A 7,758-nucleotide genomic window follows, 5' to 3' on the forward strand; every position below is an offset into this window, starting at 1 on the left:
TTATGGGATCAACCTTCATGTGGCTAATAGTTAACTATATAACCCTTTATTGAACTGATAACACTGTGATATATATTAAAAGCACAATGACATTGCATTTCTTCATGTTCATGCTTTGCCTATTCTTCTGTATTTAACCCTTAAAGACACAGAATCCCAGATATGCCAGGAGAAAATGGTGCAAACCAAAGAACTGGATAGTTAGGCTCTTGTTCATCAAGGCCTCGGAATTTAGCCTAAAGAAAAGCTAGCCTTAAAATGGATGTTATTGAGGATGTCATTTGAAAAAAAAAACAAAAACAAAAACCTTGCAGTCATTCTGCTTTTATTTCTTCTTTGAATTTGCTAGACGCAACTTGTCAGTTATGGATCTGGAGTATGATACATCATTCATCATGTGAAATTTCTCGAAAATAGTTCATGAGAGATAAAGATTTTTAACATTTTCACAGGAAATTTGATACAGGCCCTGCATTTTAATGTAGTTCTTTGACCAGGGCCATAAGATAAAAAGGTATTAAGCTGATAATATATTTTAAAAAGATATTTGCGATAAACTCTGAATGTCTTATCATTACTAAAGGTTTAGTAATGGTTGAGGTTTCTCGGTAATTGATGAGTTTATCAACAATCCCCAAATTACGGCTGAATTTTCTATTAATGAGGAAATATTTTACATAGTCAAGAGTTGAAAATGTACTTAGGAGATTGCAAAAGTGATTTCTAAAAGCTATTAAACAAAGTTTTTAGTTTTTTTCAAGTGGAAACTAAGATAGATTATTTTTTTATATAAAAATACCTTTCTGAATTTAGTCATCAAATAGTAAAGCAATAGGGCAATTGTAGTTCTTCCAGAACTATGGATTCACTGGAATTCACTAGTGAAAAAAAAAAAAACAAAACTTCAAAGAGAAATGTTTGCTTAAATAATTTAGGAAATGTGGTCTTCTGAGTATCAGTAAGAATTAACTGGGCATTTATAAAAAAAAAAAATGTAACCAAAATGCAAGAGAAAAAATGCTCCTGTAAAACTGAGTATGCTTTTTCTGTGTGTCAAGCCTCACCATCCCCACCCCCCCACCCACCCCCCACCCCCGGTGGTATCATTCCTTCACTGCTATGTCTACATGTCGGGCACTTCTTAGAGGCCCAGAACTGCACTTGATTTTCAGTACCAAGACACAAACAGTGGAGCCTCAGTCTGTGCTCCTAGAACCATTAAGATTGACTTGGTTTATTGAATACGCATGCTAAAACCACAACATATGGAGAGTGAAAATAATGTAACATATATTCGCTAGTTGTGGGACCTTGGGAAAGTTGTCTGACCTTCTTGTTTCCTCAGTAGTAAAATCAATGTTATCATTCACTCGTGAAGACTAAATGGTCTCAATAAATACCCAACAGCTTAAACGATCAGAGTAAGTAACAGGGATGCAAAGTAATAATATTCTCTCTCTACTGATAACTGCTGAGCAGTGTGAAGAAAGAATTACATACGCTTTGTGAAAAAGCAAGAGCTCTGTCAGGTGAGAATTTATTGTGAAAACAATTTGCACATGGATGTGACATTCTTCCTATTGCTTAAAGTATCTGGTAAGCTTGCAATTCTTTAGAAAATTGTGAGTATAAGACAAGTGAATAAAGATAGATTGGACCTCTGCATTCCAAAACTTCTTGACTTAAATCACAAGTTATTGAAGGGGGAAAAAACATGTCAACAAAAGTTCAGTAATCACTACTGAACAGAAGTCTTCCCTTTTTCTGGGAGCTTAACCATCTGTTTAAAAGCATAACATAAATACTTGAAATTCATAGATCCCAATAAAATGTATAAAAGTATGATTTTTAAAAAGCCAGTACTTTTGCTTACGGGTAATTAAGAAAGTTAGTGGCAGGTGTTAGTAAATGTACTTTCCTGAGCTCAATCAGTCTACACTGCTTTCTTACTGACAATGTTTTCAGGACTCACTTCTGAAAGGATAAGAACATAGTTGAGGGGCACTAGGGTGGCTCAGTCAGTTAAGTGTCTGACTTCATTTCAGGTCATGATCTCAGGGTTCGTGAGTTCGAGCTCCTCGTCCGGCTCTGTGCTCACAGCTCAGAGCCTAGAGCCTGCTTGGGATTCTGTGTGTCCCTCTCTCTCTGCCCGTCTCCCACTTGCTCTCTCTCTCTCTCTCAAAAATAAATGAACATTAAAACAATTATAAAAAAAAAAGAACATGGTTGAGATGAGAAACATGTTTAGAGTGTTAGCTCAATATTTCCTGTTAATCTAAGGATAGTTGGAAATTAAATTCTGTCTAATGATTATTTGAAACAAAATTTAATTACTGTGTTAAGTAACAGTAGTTGGAAGGAAATGCCTACATTTTTACTAGCTTTAGCAAGTCACATTTTTGTCATAAAACTAAATCCAATATTTGATGCATTATTTTAATCTTGTTATAAAACATGTCCCTTATATAAAAGCTACAATTATGATTATAATTTTTTTAATGTCTATTTATTTTTGAGACAGGGAGAGACAGAGCATGAGCAGGGGAGGGGCAGAGAGAGAGGGAGACACAGAATCCAAAGCAGGCTCCAGGTCTGTCAGCACAGACCCCGACGCGGGGCTCGAACTCACGAACTGTGAGAGCATGACCTGAGCGGAAGTCGGACATTCAACCGACTTCCCACGCGCCCCATATAATTCTGATTATAAGATACCAATCTATAACTGTGCCACTTGGTCTATTGAAGCAGTGATATGTTAGTTGGTAATAGTGGCTCAGGGCCACGGTTTTGGATTCAAATCACTACTCTCCCATTCATTAGACAAAGTTTTCCTTAAATTTTCTAACTTTATTATGCATTATTTAAGATTTACCAAAAAGTAAGAATAATGTATTGTAAAGATTAATACACTAAATACTTGTATGATTAAGAAAAACTTAAGGACAAGAATAGTAAGATAGTATGATACTATGATTCCGCTGATTCCCCTGTTTGCTCTCAAGTTAAGTGTTTGTCGTTCTTGTAAATTACTTCATACTTTTATATCATCTGTGTGTGTCACTAAGCCATACAGAAATGGTATCATTCTCTATATGTTCTTTTGCAACTTTCTTTTTTGCCTTAACATTATCTTTGTGAAATTCATCTGTATTGATAGAAGCACCTCTAGCTCATTTACTTTCATTACTGTATAGACTTAAATTGTATGAATAATACCACAAATTATTTATCCATTCTCTGGCTAGTGAGACTTTAAGACGTCTCCAAATATTTGCTTTTATAAACAATAGTTCAATGAGCATTCATGTGCATGTCTTCTTTTTTTTTAATAAGCATATTTTTTTTTAATTTTTTTAATGTTTATTTATTTTTGAGACAGAGAGAGACAGAGCATGAACGGGGGAGGGTCACAGAGAGAGGGAGACACAGAATCTGAAACAGGCTCCAGGCTCTGAGCTGTCAGCACAGAGCCCGACGCGGGGCTCGAACCCACGGACCATGAGATCATGACCTGAGCTGAAGTCGGACACTTAACCGACCAAGCCACCCAGGCGCCCCTGTATGTCTTCTTTTAACTAATGTAAACTAGATCAATACTTTTCAAACAAATCACCTGGCGATCTTGCTTAAATACAGATTTTGACACTATAAGTCTGGGGTGGGGCCCAAGACTCTGCATTTCTACCAAGCTCCCAGGTGACACTCATCTTGCTAACTTACAGACCATACTTAGGGTAGCAAGGATCTAAGCAGCCAGAAGTCGAATTACTGGGATGTGCCCTAACTCAATGTTCGCAGATTTAGACTAATTTTAGTATACATCATACTAATGTATAAAATTGCACTATCACTGTTGTCGGTTGACTTGTGTTACCCAAAAGGATATAAAGGATTCAGTGTCTGTTACTGTGAGCTTTTTGGAAATAGCATCTTTGCAATGTAGTCAAGTTAAAATGAGGTCATATGCACTTAGGGTGGGCCCTAATCAAAAGAGTGATACTCTTAGAAACTAAAGGAAATTTGGACAAAAACACAAAGAGAGGAGAACCCCATGAAGACACACAAACAGGGAAGAACACCATGTGAACACAAGAGACAGAAATTGGACTTAACGCTGCCACAAGCCAAGTAACGTCAAGGACTATCATCAAAAACAGACAAGTCTCCCCATCAGAGAGTTTATGCTGTGCCAACACTATCATTTCAGGCGTCTAGCATCCTGAATGGTGAGAAAATACGTTTCTGTTGATTCGACCCACCCAGTTGGTGGCACCTTAATATGGCAGCCCAAGGAAACTAATACAACCACTAAAAATGTGTAAGTTTTCATTGCTTCATCAAGGTTGAGTGTAGTTTCATGTTTCTTTGCTGTGAATTATTGGAGCATAGTTTGTGCTTACCTTTAAACTAGGTTCTTTGATGTTGTCTTTTACTCACTGATTAAAATTTTAAAGTCCATTATCTATTATAGGTATTCATTGTTTGTCATTTGTATTATTGAAGATATTGTCTCCCACACTTTGGCTCAGATTTTGCTTTTTAAAAGTGTCTTTCGGGGCGCCTGGGTGGCGCAGTCGGTTAAGCGTCCGACTTCAGCCAGGTCACGATCTCGCGGTCCGTGAGTTCGAGCCCCGCGTCGGGCTCTGGGCTGATGGCTCAGAGCCTGGAGCCTGTTTCTGATTCTGTGTCTCCCTCTCTCTCTGCCCTCCCCCGTTCATGCTCTGTCTCTCTCTGTCCCAAAAATAAATAAACGTTGGAAAAAAAAAATTTTAAAAGTGTCTTTCGATGAATTTATATTTTTCAATTTAACGTCAATGAATATTTCTGGTTTTGTTCTGTGCATTTTGTGTTTTGCTTAAAAAATCTTTTTCTACCTTGAGGTCATAAAGATAAAAGTCAACAATCTTTTTTCTAGCTTCATATTTAGTTCATCTAGATTTGGCTTTTGAGTATATCATGTGAGGTAGGGATCTGCTTTAATTTTTACTGTAGGACTTCAAAATTACCCCAAACCATTTATTTAATAGTCAATCCTTTCTTTCCCGGTTTTGCAGTCTCCTCCATCATACATTATGTTTTCACATACAGGTGAGTTTGCTGGGCTCTCTATTGTCTTTAATTAGTCTATCTCCATTCCAAAATACAGTGTCTTACTTTTTAAAATAAACTTAATATCTCATAATATCTGCTCTTTATTCTTCCTTAAAAGTTTCTTGGCTGCTGCTGGCCCTTTATGTTAATATACATATTAACGTTGAATCAACTTTTGGATACCATTCCCATATGTCTACACAAAACTGTTGTGGAATTTTTCTTGCAATTGTGATAATGCGGAAAGAACAGATATCTTTATGATATTAAATATTATATGTGAATCTTCTTAACCATTTATTTAGCTCTTTCTTGCTTTTCAGTAAAGTTTTTAATTTTCTCCATTAATGGCGTGAACAGCTTTTGGTAGATTTTTTTCCCCCAGGTACCTCATTTTGTTGTTATTGTGATTATATTTGTATAGGTGATAGCTAATGTGAATGTTTTTAAATTATATTTTCAATTGTTTTAGGTATATAGAATGTGGTTAACTTTTTAAGTTGATTTATCTTTGGTGTACTTAATTTTATTTTTATTTTTTTAAACATTCATTTTTGAGATACAGAGAGAGACAGAGCATGAACAGGGAAGGGACAGAGAGAGGGAGACACAGAATCCGAAGCAGGCTCCAGGCTCTGAGCTGTGAGCACAGAGCCTGACACAGGGCTTGAACCCGCAAACTGCTAGATCATGACCTGAGACCAAGCCGGATGCTTAACTGCCTGAGCCACCCAGGGGCTCCTGATGTAATTCACTTTAAAATGTCTGTAGATTCTGTTTGTTTTTCTATATTAACAACTTAGCAATCCACAAACATTACAATCTATCTTTCTCTCCAAGCTTTTGGCACTTACCTTTTTGTTTCCTAATGAACTGTACTTAAGTTTAATATTTCAGAAATGCAGTGATATGACTGCATAATGACTCACCTCATTAATGATGCCAGAGACAGTATTTCTAATGCTACACAACACAGTGTATGTCTGAAAGGTATATATACTTAACCAGGGTAAAGAAGTTTTATTTTCAGTTTTATTCTAGATTTATGTCACTAATATTTTGTTTTACATCTTACATCTAATCCCCAGTGAGATTTGTCTACAAGTTTCCCTTCTCGTACTGTTGCTTCTTGTAATGATTCTTCATAGGACTAGTATCACTACCAAAAGTTATGCCAACCTCATAAAAATGAGGTATGGAATACTTTCTCACTTTGTTATTCTCTGAAATAGTTTTTATAAGAACTCAGTTATCTGTTTGGTAAAACTATTTAGTAAAACTTGTCTGTAAAAACATTTGGACCTGATTTTTCTTGGTGACTATGTGTTTAACTTCTGATGCAATTACTTTAGTGGTTCCAAGATAATTCAGGTTTTCTAATATTTCTAGAGTCAATGTTCAGATATAGTTTTCTTTAAAAATGTTTTTGGGGCACCTGGGTGGCTCAGTCGGTTAAGCGTCCGACTTCAGCTCAGGTCACCATCTCGCGGTCCGTGAGTTCGAGCCCCGCGTCGGGCTCTGTGCTGACAGCTCAGAGCCTGGAGCCTGTTTCGGATTCTGTGTCTCCCTCTCTCTCTGACCCTCCCCCGTTCATGCTCTGTCTCTCTCTGTCTCAAAAATAAATAAACGTTAAAAAAAATTAAAAAAAAATAAAAATGTCTTTATTTTTACTAAGTTGTTTAAATCAATGAACTTCTCTATATCTGCAGCGAATGTCTTGTTTTCATCCTTAATGTTATCCTTGTGAGACTTTTCCCTTATTCTTTTTTTTTATTTTTTTTAACGTTTATTCATTTTTGAGACAGAGAGAGACAGAACATGAATGGGGGAAGGTCAGAGAGAGAGGGAGACACAGAATCTGAAACAGGCTCCAGGCTCTGAGCTGTCAGCACAGAGCCTGACGCAGGGCTCGAACTCACTGACTGCAAGATCATGACCTGAGCTGAAGTCGGTCGCCCAACCGACTGAGCCACCCAGGCGCTCCTCCCTTTTATTCTTGATCAGCCACAACAATTTTACTGGTTTTATAAAAGATGCAACCTTTATGTTTGCCGATCCTCTCCAGTGACTGTTTTTTATTTGCTTAATTTCTGCTTTTATCTTTATTATGTTTTGTATTCTTCTCAGGGAATTTTGTTGTTTTTTTCTAACTCTTAAGTTTTGCAATTAGTTCATTAAATATAAAATGATGTTTAGTATATGAATTTAGAAATATATGTTTCTGTTGAAATTGAATTTTAGCTACATCTAACAAATTTTGATATATGCTATTATCATCATCCAATTTTAGCTATTTTCTGTTTTCCACTGTTATTTCTAAATTGGGCAATTTGGTAAATGCCAATTAAATGGGAAGAGCTTGGGAAGATGATAGAGTAGGAGGACCCGAAGCTCACCCCATCCCATGTTTAAAACTAAATGTCATCTGGGGCGCCTGGGTGGCTCAGTCAGTTAAGCATCTGACTTTGGCTTGGGTCATGCTCTCGCAGTTCATGAGTTGGAGCCCTGCATTGGGCTCTGTGCTAACAGCAGAAGGAAGATATAGTTGACTTTCCTAACACATGGAAATAGACAAACAGGCAGACAAAATGAGAAGACAGGGAAATTTATCCAAATGAAAGAATAAGACAAAGATAAGGCCAGTGATCTAAGCGAAACATCTAAGTA

This window comes from Lynx canadensis, chromosome A1 (genome assembly GCF_007474595.2).
Source record: "Lynx canadensis isolate LIC74 chromosome A1, mLynCan4.pri.v2, whole genome shotgun sequence".
NCBI classification, from domain to species: Eukaryota; Metazoa; Chordata; class Mammalia; order Carnivora; family Felidae; genus Lynx; species Lynx canadensis.